The following is a 17673-nucleotide window of genomic DNA, read 5'->3' as shown; positions in this document are numbered from 1 at the left end:
TTATAAATGATTTTATTCAGGCTCCTAATTTCCACCCCTTGGTTTAATTCTGAGCACCGTTTCGCAAAAGCACTGTGAGAAGTGCCATCCCATATGTTCAAAAGATTTGTTTGTGTGTGTGTGTGTGTGTACGCATCTATTCATACGTGTGTGTGTGTGTGTGTAAAACAGTGTTTCCAAGCAGAGTGGGAGTGTGTGAATGCTGATATAATCTCCTCAAATGGGTTCCTGTTAACCAGCTGAATTGAACCTGTTCCAGCCAACCCAACCCAACCTCACCCAGATATACTGTCTCTGAATCTCACGGGCCATTAGAACCCTAACCCAATCAGAAACCTAACCCCATCACAACCCTAACCCCATCAGAACCCTAACCCCATCAAACCCTAACCCCATCAAACCCCTAACCCCATCAGAACCCTAACCCTAACCCCATCAAACCCTAACCCCATCAGAACCCTAACCCCATCAGAACCCTAACCACATCAGAACCCTAACCCCATCAAACCTTAATCCCATCAGAACCCTAACCCCATCAGAACCCTAACCCCATCAAACCCTAATCCCATCAGAACCCTAACCCCATCAGAACCCTAACCCCATCAAACCTTAATCCCATCAGAACCCTGACCCCATCAGAACCCTAACCCCATCAAACCCTAATCCCATCAGAACCCTAACCCCATCAGAACCCTAACCCCATCAAACCCTAACCCCATCAGAACCCTGACCCCATCAAACCCTAATCCCATCAGAACCCTAACCCCATCAAACCCTAACCCCATCAGAACCCTAACCCCATCAGAACCCTAACCCCATCAGAACCCTAACCCCATCAGAGTGCCTGAACCTCACAACAACCCAGGTGATGACAGAAGAAGTGGATGAGACAGGAGACTTGTGTAGAAACTCAACAGTAAACAGGGCCTGACTGAACAGTAAACAGGGCCTGACTGAACAGTAAACAGGGCCTGACTGAACAAGCCCAAGTCAAGTGTGAGGAAGTCTGATCTGCCCAGGCCCAATGCTGTCCCATCACACTCACACTGAAAATGGACTCTCAACTTCTCAGATATGTTTTGTTACATCAGTCATGCTGAACAAATCCCCTCTCTCTCTCTCTCTCTCTCTCTCTCTCTCTCTCTCTCTCTCTCTCTCTCTCTCTCTCTCTCTTTCTCTGTCTGTCATTTCCTTCATCCCAAGACTTACCAAGTATGAAAATCTTACTTTCACGCTCTGCATTAACATCAAGCATTGTGAGTCAGGAAGACAAACACACACACACACACACACACACACAGCGATGACACTAATGATGTTACGTGCCAAGTACAAGAGGTGGTATAGATGAATGGCTTGTTAGTGGTTCGTGCTGAGTGTGTGTGTGTGTGTCTCAGGATGTGTGCGTGTCTGTATGTATACTTTAGGTGTCCCGCCTGTTATCACACCTGTTGTTCCTTTCCCAGATGAGGCGCGGGGCCAGGGTCAATCCCAGCACAAGGTCACTGAGGAGGCTGTGTCCCCGTCCCATGGAAGCCAGGATTACTTCCTGTTACCACTCACAGTTCCTAAGCTGTAATTACTACTGACAAGTGACTGCACACAGCCACACTCTTAACCCAGTCTGGATCTGTAGGGAGAGCGGGAGAGAGATGGACGAGAGAGAAGGGAGGGAAAGAGAGAGAGACAGAAGAGAGAGTGAGAGAGGAGAGAGAGAGTGAGAGAGAAGAGAGAGAGAGAGAGAGAGAGAGAGAGAGATAGAGCAGAGAAGGTGGAGAGCAAGGAGAAAGATGGTGAGAGACAGAGAAGGGAGAACGAGAGAAAGAAGCGGAAGAGAGAGACTCAAGTGGTTGAAAAGAGCACCACCCCTCCAGTTAGATGAGTCATTTAAAAGAGCAGGAGAGAGTTACACTCAATCACAGCCTTCCCCAAACATGTCCTGCAAGACCGCAGTGATGGATGAGCAGCCACAGAGAAGTAACCTTCAGACGCAACTTTTGTCACTGCTTGAGCACATCTACCGGTTTATTAATCTCAAGGTCTATACATGTCAAGTACTCATCGAAAGCTAACTGGTTGGTAGCTAGTACTGTAGCTAGTACTGTAGCTAGCTCTGTAGCTAGCTACCACCTGGTAAAATAAGACAAATAATATTTTTCCCAGGGATATCCCCCCGCGAGACACGCACGTTCTCTACACACCGAGCGAAATGAGGTCAGTTTGTCCACCGTGGTTACATTTACATTTTACATTTATTCATTTAGCAGATGCTCCTACTGCTTGCTGGTTGTGAGCAGGAGGAGCAGGAGCTGAGGTAGCTGGCACGCCCCCCTGGCTAGAGAGGCTCGGCTGCTTCACACAGGAACACCACGCTGCTGGCGTGGGAACGCTGCATCAGAGAGGCCCGGGGGGGAGGAGGGGGGAGGAGGGAGGGGCCAGGGAGGAGAGGAGGGGAAGAGGGAGGGGTCAGAGAGGGAGGAGGGAGGAGGGGGGAGGGGCCAGGGAGGAGAGGAGGGGAAGAGGGAGGGGTCAGGGAGGGAGGAGGGAGGAGGGGGAGGAAAGGCCAGGGAGGGAGGGAGGGAGGGAGGGAGGGAGGGAGGGAGGGAGGGAGGGAGGGAGGGAGGGAGGGAGGGAGGGAGGGAGGGAGGGAGGGAGGGAGGGAGGGAGGGAGGGAGGGAGGGAGGGAGGGAGGGAGGGAGGGAGGGAGGGAGCCTGACCCTCAGCCCGGATGGAGGCTTGCCTAATGAGTCGAGCTAAACAGAAACGGCAGCGTTGAAACCGACCCCAGGTGTGTGTGTGTGTGTGTGGTTAGCATGTCTGGGGATACCATACGTGTGTGTGTTTGTTCTAACTGCAGAGAGAGAGAAGGACAGCAGCTGTAGTGTGCCCCCACCATCTCTACCTCTGATTATAACCCTTTCACTCCATGCTAGGCAGTGTGTGCCAGTCCCAGAGAGAGAGAGGGGGAGAGGGGGGGGCAGAGAATAGCTAGAGAGTGGAGGGATGGTAGAGGAGAGAGAGGGAGGGAGAGAGAAGGAGAGAGGGAGAGAGAGAGAGAGGGACGGGATGAAAGGAGAGAGGGAGGGAGGGAGACAGAGAGAGAGCGAGGAGGGAGAGAGAAGGAGAGAGGGAGAGGAGAGGGGAAAGAGGGAGAGTGAGAGGAGGGAGAGAGGAGGGAGAGAGAAGGAGAGAGGGACGGGATGAGAGGAGAGAGGCAGGGAGAGAGAAGGAGAGAGGGAGGGGAGAGGGGAGAGAGAGAGGGAGAGAGAGATAGAGAGAGAGGGAGAGAGAGGAGGGATAGAGGGAGAGAGAGGAGGGAAAGAGAAGGAGAGAGAGAGGGACAGGATGAGAGGAGAGAGGGAGGGAGAGAGAAGGAGAGAGGGAGGGGAGAGGGAGAGAGAGAGAGAGAGGACGACTGGGGGTGTGAGAGAGAGAGAGAGAGAGAGAGAGTGTGTGAGTGTGTGAGAGAGAGAGGGAGTGTGTGTATAACAGGCAACAGCTTAAGCAATGATGGGGGATGAGTGTATTCTAACGTGATGTTTAGTATTCGAGGTTAGATGGATCCATCAAATTTGAGTGTGTGTGTGTAGCCTGTTTGTGTGTATAACGTTTGCGTAGCAAGTGTGTGTGCAGCGGTATTCTATAATGAGAATGTCGTAACAGCATGGAGCTGTGACCTCATCAATAACTACTAATGTGCATTAGTGAGGTCATGCAGATCGCTTGTTACAAATCCAATTTGCATAATCACTGACATTTATGGTTTACCCATCCACATCCAGACGCACGCACAAACACATACACACGCACCCACACACACACACACACATGGTCCTATTTCTGTAATTGGCCCCTGAGTATTCCCTCTTCCTCCATCACCTTGAAGGCAGAGTGAATATTTAATATCCTCCTGGAGAGCAAGCCAAGCCATCCTCCTGTCCTCAGTAAGGTGTGTGTGTGTGTGTGTGTGTGTGTGTGTGTGTGTGTGTGTGTGTGTGTGTGTGGGTGGCTGCCTGCTCAGTGGGGCATGAAAGGCTTGAGGGCGACAGAGGTAGCCCAGTTTTCACTCTTTCTCAAGGTTAGCCTCGCTCCTGGGGGGAGGAGCAAAGGAAGGGAGGGGGAGAGAAAGAGAGAGAGAGGGTTGCCCCTCTTCGGCTTCCATAAAGACAAGTACTGCGAGGAACAATACTTCAGGGTGCGTGTGAGTGTGGATGTGATCAATAATTTGGTCTCATCTCTCTGTGTACCGGGCATGGGATACTGGTGTCAGGAAACAGGGATGAGGGGGTGTGCAGGGGTGGGAAGGGAGAGGGGGGTGGGACAAGGGGCAGTGACAGATTGAAGCAAGGAGGGAGACTTACACAGGTGACAGCAGGGGAGAGAGTCAGAGAAAGAGAGAGAGTGTGAGAGAGAAGAGGAAAGGGATGAAGGATGGAAGACGAGGTGTGGAGAGAGAACGTGAGAGGAAAAAGAGAGGGACAGAAAGAGAGAGAGAGAGAGAGAGAGAGAGAGAGAGGGACAGAAAGAGAGAGAGAGAGAGAGGGACAGAAAGAGAGAGAGAGAGAGAGAGAGAGAGGGGGACAGAAAGAGAGAGAGACTGTGGTCTACAACCTGGGGCCAGCCAGAGGAAGGGCAGGAAAGGGGAATATAATCGGACTGAACCACACTCCAACTGGGAAGGACTGTTTCCCCTATTTGGGCATTTCTGCTGGACCAGGCCTACCTGTGTTACGTGTGTGTGTGCGTGAGTGTGTGTGTGTGTGTGTGTGTGTGTGCATGTGCGTGAGTGTGTGTGTGTGTGTACGCAGGTTCAGTACCACAGCACTTCATCATGACTCTCCTCTCTGTTTCACCGACTGAGCTACACGTGGAGGGAATTCTCTCTCTCCCCTCTCTCCTCTCCTCCCCCCTCTCCTCCCCCTCTCTCCTCTCCTCCCTCTCCTCTGCTCCCTTTGTCTCCCTCCCCTCTCCTCTCCACCCCCTCTCCTCCCTCTCTATTTTCTCACAGTTCAGCTGGCAGGCTGTTTACTCCCCTCTGGGGCTGGTTCTAGTCCAGTCATCCAGACAGTGCTGCTGGGTCTGGAGCAGATGATCCCTGTCCCAGCATGCAGCCTGTTGGACCCTCCTCACCCCCTCCTCACCCCCTCCTCACCCCCCTCCTCACCCCCCTCCTCACCCCTTCCTCACCCTCTCTACTGTTGGAGCCAAACAGACATCAGGGCATCACTTCCGTTCCAATTAATCTCTGTCAGAAAGTACATCAAACTAAACTTTTCTTTTTTTTACCATGGGATTTGTATTTGAACTGGAATTTTCTAACCACTTCTCAAAGGTAAAGAACAGAATTTAACGCCAACGTTAGTTGTGTTTCATTGTTTTAATTCACCCCGTCCTCTGTTGTCCCTCCACCCTCCCTCTGTCCCTCCACCCTCCACCCTCTGACAACTCCATCCTTCCCCTGGCTGGGACAGCAGGCTCCGCCCCGTCGTACAGGACCCCTCCCCCTGGAACAGATGTGACCTCCACCTCTCCCAGCACGACATTCCCTCCTTTTCCTCCTCCCTCCTCTATCTCCTCTCCGCTCTTTTCCTCTCGTCACTTCTCCTCTCTCCTCTCCCCTCTCCTTCCTCCCTCCCTCCTGGCTGGCTGGCTCGTTAGCTGTCCACTGGAGGTGTGAAGGTGGTGTTCCAATGATGGAGTCACAGGAAGAGAGAGAACAGTGTGTGTGTGTGTGTCTCAGGGGTGGGGGCACTGTGTGTGTGTGCTTGTGCTCATGTGTACAGTATGTTTGTGTAGAGGTTGGACTGGGTTGAGTGTGTGTGTGTGTGAGGGGATGTGTGTGTGAAGAGAGAGGGGAGAGAGACCCTGCTAGCAGCAGCAGGAGAGAGGGGAGAGAGACCCTGCTAGCAGCAGCAGGAGAGAGGAGAGAGAGACCCTGCTAGCAGCAGCAGGAGAGAGGGGAGAGAGACCCTGCTAGCAGCAGCAGGAGAGAGGAGAGAGAGACCCTGCTAGCAGCAGCAGGAGAGAGGAGAGAGACCCTGCTAGCAGCAGCAGACATGGAAGAGAGAGGGGAGAGTGGAAGAGGTAAAGAGCCTTTCACAAGGTTCTGAAGTGTTACTTCCACCCGGCGGAGGGGCATGTGGGGGCCAGGGTGTGGGGGCCAGGGTGTGGGGGGTCATGTGGGGGCCAGGGTGTGGGGGCCAGGGTGTGGGGGCCAGGGTGTGGGGGCCAGGGTGTGGGGGCCAGGGTGTGGGGGGTCAGAATGCGGCTCAGGGGGGGTCACCCTTCTCGTTAGTGGCCCCCCAGGAGGGAACATCTGTTTGTCTCTCATGATCCCAACCAGGAAATCCTCTCTTAGAGAGATGCCTAGAACAGTTGTTTACACACACACACACACACACACACAAACTAATGTGTGTCTCATTTAGTTACACATGGACGGTTCTGAGAATGAAAGGATTTGGAGAACGGTTTCCACCCAGTGATGAATGAATGTTTAGCTTGGTGTCTATGCATTCAGTGTATGTAACAACAGGATCGTTGAGATGTTTGGTGTGTGCGTTGGCTTTCATTTCTGTGATATATACTGTGTAAAGAAGTCTGACAAGAGCCATTAAGCCTGTTTCATGAGTGCGTGGTTTATCTGAGGGCTGTTAACCAAACACACACACACACACACACAGTCACTAACAGACACACACACACACACACTGACTAGTAAAGTTTGCGGTGAGACGGGTCAAGGTTACAGTTACAGTAGGGCGGTACGGGAAAGATGAGATTTATAAGAGGGGTGTTTAAATGCTCATGTTCCTTACTACCAACCCACTCAGGGTCAAAGGTCACAGATGAACTTCTTGCTGGAGGTGAATTTCAGAGGATGATATCTTCACTCTGGCTACAGAGGAAAGTTACCAATACGACTTACGGCTGTTTTGTTTTCACCTGTCGTGTTCAGGAAGCTGAAAGCTAAAAGACTGCCTCTCTCTCTCCCCCTCTTTTCCCCCTGACTCCCTCTCTCCCTCTCTCTCCTGATTCCCCTATCTCTCCCTCCCTTACTTTCCCTCACTCTCTTTCCCCAATTCTCTTCCTCCCTTCCTCGCTCTCGCTTGCTCTCCTACCTCACTCTCCCTCCCCCTTTTCTCCCTCCCCCCTCTCTCTCCCCCTTCTACCTCTCTCTCCCCCTTCTCCCTCCCTCCCCCCCTCTCTCTCTCTACCTCCCTGCCTCCCCCTCCAGCAGGTGCAGGTTGGCCGGTGTGGCCGTCCATCTCTGCTGTCCTGGAGGACTGGGGCCACATGCAGGATGTGCTGTCCTGGAGGACTGGGGCCACATGCAGGATGTGCTGTCCTGGAGGACTGGGGCCACGTGCAGGATGTGCTGTCCTGGAGGACTGGGGCCACATGCAGGATGTGCTGTCCTGGAGGACTGGGGCCACGTGCAGGATGTGCTGTCCTGGAGGACTGGGGCCACATGCAGGATGTGCTGTCCTGGAGGACTGGGGCCACGTGCAGGATGTGCTGTCCTGGAGGACTGGGGCCACGTGCAGGATGTGCTGTCCTGGAGGACTGGGGCCACGTGCAGGATGTGCTGTCCTGGAGGACTGGGGCCACATGCAGGATGTGCTGTCCTGGAGGACTGGGGCCACATGCAGGATGTGCTGTCCTGGAGGACTGGGGCCACATGCAGGATGTGCTGTCCTGGAGGACTGGGGCCACATGCAGGATGTGCTGTCCTGGAGGACTGGGGCCACGTGCAGGATGTGCTGTCCTGGAGGACTGGGGCCACGTGCAGGATGTGCTGTCCTGGAGGACTGGGGCCACGTGCAGGATGTGCTGTCCTGGAGGACTGGGGCCACGTGCAGGATGTGCTGTCCTGGAGGACTGGGGCCACATGCAGGATGTGCTGTCCTGGAGGACTGGGGCCACATGCAGGATGTGCTGTCCTGGAGGACTGGGGCCACATGCAGGATGTGCTGTCCTGGAGGACTGGGGCCACGTGCAGGATGTGCTGTCCTGGAGGACTGGGGCCACGTGCAGGATGTGCTGTCCTGGAGGACTGTGGCCACGTGCAGGATGTGCTGTCCTGGAGGACTGGGGCCACGTGCAGGATGTGCTGTCCTGGAGGACTGGGGCCACATGCAGGATGTGCTGTCCTGGAGGACTGGGGCCACATGCAGGATGTGCTGTCCTGGAGGACTGGGGCCACATGCAGGATGTGTTGTCCTGGAGGACTGGGGCCACGTGCAGGATGTGCTGTCCTGGAGGACTGGGGCCACATGCAGGATGTGTAGGAAAGGTTCTGATTGAGTTAAACTCTCCTCTGCCCTTTAATTCACTCTATTTTTATACTGTGAGGAAGCTCGTTATTTTCTCTTTTTCTACTCCCTCCCCCATCTCTCAACCTTTCCCCTCCCTCCCTCCCTCCCACCCTCCCTCCCTCCCTCCCTCCAGGCTGTGGAAAATCAGACAGCTTGTGTTGCCCAGGCCGCCCCTCAGTAGTGGAGTGAGCATGGCGCCTGTTGCCCACGGTGCCGTAGAGGGGAAACACCGTGGGCACTGGACCAGACGACACCACCACGGAGATCAGACCCACGCCAGACTCTCTCACTCTCTCACTCTCTCAGCTTTGCATTTTCCTTCTTAATCGTTTGTCTCTCTCTCTCTCGGTCTCTTTCTGTGTCTCTCTCTTTCACTCTCTCTCTTTCTCTCTCTCTCTCTCTCTCTCTCTCTCTCTCTCTCTCTCTCTCTTTCTCTCTCTCTCTCTCTCTGTCTCTCTCTCTTTCTCTCTTTCTCTGTCTCTCTCTCTCCTCTTTCTCTTTCTACGCAGACGTGTGAAACCGTCGTTCACATGTGCGTGGTACACATGTGCGTGGTACACAATCACTGGCGTTTTCCCCCTGCTTCTTCAAGCTGAAAATACAGCTGTCGTGGTTTGGGCACCCACACAAACAACCAACTCCACACACACAGAGAAGCGGGGAGTCAGTCAAGCTTGAAGAGAAGGAGTTGAAGTAGATCGTACTCCTCATTTGGGGAGACTAGGAGGGAAAACGGGCACAGTTGTAATGTTTTGTATAAATCAGATACATTTCAAACAGTACTTCAGTCTCAAAACTCCATGCATCACAACGTTACCAGCAAACACAAACAGGACCAACCAGCATCTGTCAGACATAAGGAAGAAAACGCTTACACTGACCGCACGGACGGGATGAAAATCGAGGGATTAAAGTGAGCTCACAACCCCGACATATAGATTGAGTTGTGCCTAGCTGCAGCTCAGAGATCCGGCCTGTTTGCATAGAGCAGTAACAGGGTTAGGCTGGGCCATGGGCCGGAAGGATCTATGATCAACATCATCTGGCTCCCACACCGCTGCACTAATGAACAGGAGAAGAAATCCCTCTCCGCTCTGAAGCTTTCACATTCAGGGAACAACAGCCTTTCAGACAGCCAACAGATGCTCCAACCGTCGACACATTATCCAGCTCTGCTGTGGTGTCAGGCATCGTGTGACAGGCCAGGCTCGGACACGGTCCAGACTCGGTTGGACGTTGTTTTGAAAGTTAGTCAAGCGTCTCCAAACCTCGCTCGGCGAGACGGAAGATGGAGGGTTCCCACTGAGAGGGCTCAGTTCCATGGAGAGCTGCAGGTCAGGATCATGTGATCCACCAGAACACCTGAGATCCTGGAGGGATCTCCTCCAGGGTTCACCGCTCACCGTAGTCATGGTAACCTGCTCACAGTCTACCAGGTTCAGGTGGTTGAACTAGAGAGCTGCTCTTTCCCCTGTTTCTCTCCGGTTACATTCCTTCCTGCTTTCTCTTCTCTGTCAAGGAAGTTGTGATCAGTTTGATGTGGTTTACGATCAGCAGAGCAGCATGTTGAGGGAAGACAGGGTTGTAATGAATCTACTGTGCTGGGTGAAACTGAATCTGGTGTTTATGTACAGACAGGCAGACAGACAGAAAGACAGAAAGACAGAAAGACAGACAGGCAGACAGGCAGACAGGTTTGGAGTCAGGCAGGCTGACAGACAGGTAGGCTGGAGGCAGGCAGACAGTCAGTTTCTCCGTCATCCTCCTTTCTCTCTCTCTTTCTGTCCTGTTTTTCCTTCCTTCCTTCCTTTCTCCTCTCTCTCTTCTCCTCCTCTCTTTTGTCTCTCCTCTCCTTCTCTCCTTTCTTCTGCCTCTCCTCCTCTCCTTTTCTGTCTCTCCTCCCCTTTTCTCCTCAGCCTTCACTCTGTCTAACACGCTCCCTCTCCTCATCTCCTCTTCTCTCCTCCTCTTCTCTCCTCCTCTTCTCTCCTCCTCCTCTCCTCCTCATCTCCTCAGCCTTCATGCTGTCTAACACGCTCCCTCTCCTCCTCTCCTCTTCTCTCCTCCTCTTCTCTCCTCCTCTCCTCTCGTCCTCTCCTCTCCTCAGCCTTCATGCTGTCTAACACGCTCCCTCTCCTCCTCTCCTCTTCTCTCCTCTTCTCACATTATACCATGTGCACATGCAACAACACAGACGTTAAACTGTCCACGCCACGTGCGTGTGTGTCGTCCGTGTGGTGGGCGTTGACTGATGGAGGAACACCTTTGCAGAGGCCCTGGAGCCTGCTGGGATGCTGAATGATTCAGTAGGTGGGTGAGGAGGGCAGAACTCCTGGGCTATATTTGGGCTTCCTGTTCTGACAGTTGATTATAAATAGAAAAGGCATGTCTGTTTGCAAATCTGTCTCACCGGCCTGTCTGCCTGTCTGTCTGTCTACCAACCAGACTGTTTGGGTCAGTCTGAGCTCAATGTGTTTAACGCTTCACTGTGTGACTCGTTCATCTCAGTCCTCTTCATATCCAGACGCTGCACTGACAGCTAGACATGGGGAATGATAACAGCTGTTGTACTACAGACATCTGAATCAAGTATCTGATATAAATACTGCATTTCACAGCAACAATAACAAACCCACAAAAAATGAGTGGTATGCGTGTGTGTGACTGAGAGGAAAGTGACTGGTAGGGAGATGGAGAGAAAGAGAGAAAGAGAGAAAGAGAGAAAGAGAGAAAGAGAGAAAGAGAGAAAGAGAGAAAGAGAGAATTCTCTTGGCTATCCTATTAATGCAAGGTTGGCTGTATATTGTTTGTTCACATGTGTATTCTCATTTGACATGCTTATTACTTGCCCATTCTGTTTAATTTTCTTATTTTCTTTATCTCTATTCTCTATTTATATCTCTCTGCTGTAACACCCAAATGTCCCCGTCTGGGGATTAATAGGTGTTCAATCGTAATCTTAATCTTATCTGATCTTATTGTTTATCTTGTCTTATCAGACAGATAGACACACAAAGCTGGCCTATTTTCCCAAACACCTCAACAGAGTTCTGGAGGAATTACTCCTCAGCTTCCTGTATCCTGTCCAAGGCAGCTTCCTGTCTACTGTCCAGGCAGGAACAGACCTCGCGTATCGACAGCAGGTTTTCCCGCCGTTACAAACCCAGAGAGAAAGGGAGCCTCTACAAAACCTAAACTATTTCCTCCTCACGCCTCGTCTTCCAAGCCTGTGGCTCCTCCTCTGACCCCTCCACTGACCCCCTCCTCCTCTGACCCCCTCCTCCTCTGACCCCCTCCTCCTCTGACCCCCTCCTCCTCTGACCCCCTCCTCTGACCCCTTCCTCTGACCCCTCCTCTGACCCCCTCCTCCTCTGACCCCTCCTCCTCTGACCCCCTCCTCCTCTGACCCCTCCTCTGACCCCTCCTCCTCTGACCCCTTCCTCCTCTGACCCCCTCCTCCTCTGACCCCCTCCTCCTCTGACCCCCTCCTCCTCTGACCCCTCCTCCTCTGACCCCCTCCTCTGACCCCCTCCTCTGACCCCCTCCTCCTCTGACCCCTTCTCTGACCCCCTCCTCCTCTGACCCCCTCCTCCACTGACCCCCTCCTCCTCTGACCCCTTCTCTGACCCCTTCTCTGACCCCCTCCTCCTCTGACCCCCTCCTCTGACCCCCTCCTCCTCTGACCCCCTCCTCCTCTGACCCCCTCCTCTGACCCCTTCCTCCTCTGACCCCCTCCTCCTCTGACCCCCTCCTCTGACCCCCTCCTCCTCTGACCCCCTCCTCCTCTGACCCCCTCCTCCTCTGACCCCTCCACTGACCTCCTCCTCCTCTGACCCCTTCTCTGACCCCCTCCTTCTCTGACCCCCTCCTCCTCTGACCCCCTCCTCCTCTGACCCCCTCCTCCTCTGACCCCTCCTCTGACCCCCTCCTCTGACCCCCTCCTCCTCTGACCCCTTCCTCCTCTGACCCCCTCCTCCTCTGACCCCCTTCTCTGACCCCTTCTCTGACCCCCTCCTCCTCTGACCCCCTCCTCTGACCCCCTCCTCCTCTGACCCCCTCCTCCTCTGACCCCCTCCTCCTCTGACCCCTTCTCTGACCCCCTCCTCCTCTGACCCCCTCCTCCTCTGACCCCCTCCTCCTCTGACCCCCTCCTCTGACCCCTTCTCTGACCCCCTCCTCCTCTGACCCCCTCCTCCTCTGACCCCTTCTCTGACCCCCTCCTCCTCTGACCCCCTCCTCCTCTGACCCCCTCCTCCTCTGACCCCCTCCTCCTCTGACCCCCTCCAGGATCATTTTAATAAACCAAAAACTGAGAGAACCTGACAGTTACGAGGGTGACAGTTTCGGGGGAGATGACCTTCAGTTTCGGGGGAGATGACCTTCAGTTTCAGGGGAGATGACCTTCAGTTTCGGGGGAGATGACCTTCAGTTTCGGGGGAGATGACCTTCAGTTTCGGGGCAGATGACCTTCAGTTTCGGGGGAGATGACCTTCAGTTTCGGGGGAGATGACCTTCAGTTTCGGGGGAGATGACCTTAAATTCTCAGCTTGGCAGAAAAGGGGTAGTTGGTTAGACAACAACAGGAGGAGGGTTCCCGTTCTGCAGACTGTGAAGCCAGCTGCACACTCTGCGGAGGACGATCACTCACAACCACCACATTCCCGCGCATGCAGCATGATGCATAATTTGCTTCTACTGTGTGACCAGAGGGAGTTACATGCATGTTTGGCATTTACGTAAAGGTCTAAACTGCAGTGGCCCAGTTTGTGTCAGTCTCTGGTCGTGCCCTGGTTCCATCTGACCTCCTGAGCTAGATTTGTCCTCCTATAGGCTGAGCTGTCGACCAATCGGCGGCGGATGTTTGTCGCCGTGTGTCAAGTTGGCGTCTTAGCAAAAGAACGTCTATGTATTCACCCATACATCCAGTCTGTCATCCAACCATCAGCAACAAGGAAAGCCAGCAGGCCTGTCATTCAGCCATTCACTGAGATGGTCAGCCAGCAGGCCTGTCATTCAGCCATTCACTGAGATGGTCAGCCAGCAGGCCTGTCATTCAGCCATTCACTGAGATGGTCAGCCAGCAGGCCTGTCATTCAGCCATTCACTGAGATGGTCAGCCAGCAGGCCTGTCATTCAGCCATTCACTGAGATGGTCAGCCAGCAGGCCTGTCATTCAGCCATTCACTGAGATGGTCAGCCAGCAGGTCTGTCACACCTTACTGTATGACACCAACAGCAGACACTCCTGTGTGTGTGTGTGTGTGTGTGTGTGTGTGTGTGTGTGTGTGTGTGTGTGTGTGTGTGTGTGTGTGTGCATGTGTTTGTGTGTGTGTGTGAGGGAGAGAGAGAGTCTATGACAACTTGACAATGAGTCAGACGGGATTTGCATACTAATAATCTCTGACTGTGCAAAATAAGTTCTCACACGCCACACAGACACCGGCACACATGCTGGAAATTGAGCACGTCCCCCGAGAGGAAGACTCTAGCTGCAGCACCTCTGTGTAAAAACTGAGCTGATAGTTGCCATGGTGACGGCAGGCTTTTTTATTCCCCCCCCCCTCACATTTGCATCACTGAAACACAAGACGTCAAGGAAAACAGGACATGATCATAGCAAACAGAGACTGTACTCCCACAGAGTCGATCTGTCCCTCCCTCCCTCCCCCTTCCCTCTGGACCATTTCTACAGTAACTGATGCAAAGAGGAAGCATTGTCTTTCTCCAGGAGACACAACACATCTCTCTCCTGCCCTTTCTCTCCCTCTCTCTCTCCCTCTCTCTCTCCCTCTCTCTCTCTCCTGCCCTATCTCTCTCCCTCTCTCTCCTGCCCTATCTCTCTCCCTCTCTCTCTCCCTCTCTCTCCTGCCCTATCTCTCTCCCTCTCTCTCTCCCTCTCTCTCCTGCCCTATCTCTCTCCCTCTCTCTCCTGCCCTATCTCTCTCCCTCTCTCTCTCCCTCTCTCTCCTGCCCTATCTCTCTCCCTCTCTCTCCTGCCCTATCTCTCTCCCTCTCTCTCTCCCTCTCTCTCCTGCCCTATCTATCTCCCTCTCTCTCCTGCTCTACCTCTCTCCTTCTCTCTCCTGCCCTTTCTCTCTCCTTCTCTTTTTCTCTCTCTCTGTCTCTCTCCCCCCTCCCTCTCTCTGCCCCCCCCCCCTCTGTCTGTCTCTCTCTTTAAATGTCCTTCCTCCTCCTGACTACAGAGACCTAGAAAAAAAGAACTAACTGGGGGTTTGATTTCTCTCTAATGTAGTGTCCTCCATTAAATAATAGATAAGGAAGGTAAACCTGCAGCTTCTGCCACTCCGTTTCATGGCACACACAGACACACATACACACACACACACACACACACACACTGCGGTGTCGAGGCCTGGTGGAGAGGTTTCACCAGGCTCTTCCAGAGGGAGGATGAACACACGTCTAACTCCCAGCCCTCCGCCCACATCCATCCAGGCCAGCGTATACAGCCTGTCAGTCTGGCACGCCAGCCCAGACCAGCCCTGCCATACAAGGCTAGCCAGCCCGGCCCTGACCGCCCTCTTACCAGCCTCCCTCCCTCCCTCTATCCCTCCCTCACTACCTCCCTCCATCCCTCCTTCTATCCCTCTCTCCCTCCCCCCTTCACTCCCTCCCTCTATTCCTCACTCCCTCCTTCACTCCCTCCTTCACTCCCTCCTTCACTCCCTCCTTCACTCCCTCCTTCACTCCCTCTTTCCATCCCTCCTTCACTCCCTCCTTCACTCCCTCCTTCACTCCCTCCTTCACTCCCTCTTTCCATCCCTCCTTCACTCCCTCCTTCACTCCCTCCTTCACTCCCTCACTCCCTCTTTCCATCCCTTCTTCACTCCCTCCTTCACTCCCTCCCTCTATTCCTCACTCCCTCCTTCACTCCCTTTTTCCATCCCTCCTTCACTCCCTCCTTCACTCCCTCTTTCCATCCCTCCTTCACTCCCTCCTTCACTCTCTCCCTCTATTCCTCACTCCCTCCTTCACTCCTTCCTTCACTCCCTCCTTCACTCCCTCTTTCCATCCCTCCTTCACTCCCTCCTTCACTCCCTCCTTCACTCCCTCTTTCCATCCCTCCTTCACTCCCTCCTTCACTCCTTCCTTCACTCCCTCCTTCACTCCCTCTTTCCATCCCTCCTTCACTCCCTCCTTCACTCCCTCCTTCACTCCCTCCTTCACTCCTTCCTTCACTCCCTCCTTCACTCCCTCTTTCCATCCCTCCTTCACTCCCTCCTTCACTCCCTCCTTCACTCCCTCCTTCACTCCCTCTTTCCATCCCTCCTTCACTCCCTCCTTCACTCCCTCCTTCACTCCCTCCTTCACTCCCTCTTTCCATCCCTCCTTCACTCCCTCCTTCACTCCCTCCTTCACTCCCTCACTCCCTCTTTCCATCCCTTCTTCACTCCCTCCTTCACTCCCTCCCTCTATTCCTCACTCCCTCCTTCACTCCCTTTTTCCATCCCTCCTTCACTCCCTCCTTCACTCCCTCTTTCCATCCCTCCTTCACTCCCTCCTTCACTCTCTCCCTCTATTCCTCACTCCCTCCTTCACTCCTTCCTTCACTCCCTCCTTCACTCCCTCTTTCCATCCCTCCTTCACTCCCTCCTTCACTCCCTCCTTCACTCCCTCTTTCCATCCCTCCTTCACTCCCTCCTTCACTCCTTCCTTCACTCCCTCCTTCACTCCCTCTTTCCATCCCTCCTTCACTCCCTCCTTCACTCCCTCCTTCACTCCCTCCTTCACTCCCTCTTTCCATCCCTCCTTCACTCCCTCCTTCACTCCTTCCTTCACTCCCTCCTTCACTCCCTCTTTCCATCCCTCCTTCACTCCCTCCTTCACTCCCTCCTTCACTCCCTCTTTCCATCCCTCCTTCACTCCCTCCTTCACTCCTTCCTTCACTCCCTCCTTCACTCCCTCTTTCCATCCCTCCTTCACTCCCTCCTTCACTCCCTCCTTCACTCCCTCCTTCACTCCCTCTTTCCATCCCTCCTTCACTCCCTCCTTCACTCCCTCCTTCACTCCCTCTTTCCATCCCTCCTTCACTCCCTCCTTCACTCCCTCACTCCTTCTTTCCATCCCTCCACGCCAGCTCTGTATACCCCAAGTGTGTGTGTATGTTAGTGTGTGTATGTTAGTGTGTGTATGTTAGTGTGTGTATGTTAGTATGTGTATGTTAGTGTGTGTATGTTAGTGTGTGTATGTTAGTATGTGTATGTTAATGTGTGTATGTTAGTATGTGTATGTTAGTGTGTTTGTGTGGACTTTCCTACCTACCCTTGTCAGGACTAAATGTCCTCTCACACACACACACACACACACTCCACCAGCTTTGTAAAGAAGCGGTCATACTGGTACATAAGCCCTCATCCTGTGACATCTGCTGCTCCTTCACTGGTCATCCATACATCACACTTCACACACACACACACACACACACACAATCTCTCACACAAAATCCACTCAATCTTGTTTGCCATCAAAATGAATTTACCCTTTTCCTATTTTCCTTCCCAAAGATTGATATCCATAATGAAGAGCTTGAGTTACGTCTGCAGTGCTGTCGGAAGGGTCTCAGGGCCTGGCTGTTCCTGTTCATGTTGCAGCGGTGGAGACGCCAGACTAGAAGCAGGAGGCTTCCTCTTTTCCTCTCTTCCTCTCTTCCTCTCTTCCTCTCTTCCTCTTTTCCTCTCCTTCTCTCCTAATCTTTTTTTGGATTTAGACTTGGGAACTCAGAGATCACACAAAGATTAGAAAGTAAATCCTTAGTGATTTGGTTTCACTGACACTGAATGTATTCACCCCCCACACTCACACACACTCACACACACTCACACACACTCATGCCCAACACACATTCTAAATGGTGTACTTCAAAGCACATATTTCTTTCATTTCACGAGGAAATGATTTCCCTCAGTTTCCTGATGTTCCTGTTCATTGCCCCTGAGTCCTGTCTTGTTCCGCCATGAACCTCTGCTCCCCCAGGCTGAACAGAACAGTCCCACCGAAACGCTGTACAGGACCACAGCATCGCAGAGCCAAAAAAGAAAACAAACCTGAGAGACTTCAGCCTTGCTTGCCAGATTGTCACGTCAGAATGAATGTTTGATGCAGGGCCACACTGTGCCCTTATCTGGGACAAGTGACACGGACACGCCTCCTCACCCCCCCACCCCAGCACCCCACTGTCTCCCTATCCTTTAGCCCCTCCTCCATCCCCCCTCCTCCACCCTCCACCCCAACTAATCAGGGTGTTGATTAAGAGGCTCTCCTCCTCTGTCCAGGAGCCTGGTGTCCGGTCCTGAGGTGATGAATGTGGTCACAATGTGATCCGATCTGCAGGGGT

At 53.3% G+C, this 17673-nt stretch overlaps 1 protein-coding gene across 1 annotated transcript in view; it reads right to left on the bottom strand.

The window, feature by feature from the left end:
• The window catches only part of LOC146272295 (potassium voltage-gated channel subfamily B member 1-like), a 36345-nt gene that overhangs the window by 2398 nt on the left and 16274 nt on the right, over nt 1-17673 (bottom strand). The window lies entirely within an intron of this gene.

This window comes from Hypomesus nipponensis, chromosome 9 (genome assembly GCF_054491055.1).
Source record: "Hypomesus nipponensis isolate SF chromosome 9, ASM5449105v1, whole genome shotgun sequence".
In the NCBI taxonomy this organism is placed as follows: domain Eukaryota; kingdom Metazoa; phylum Chordata; class Actinopteri; order Osmeriformes; family Osmeridae; genus Hypomesus; species Hypomesus nipponensis.
This window is presented reverse-complemented; position numbering and strand designations above follow the sequence as displayed.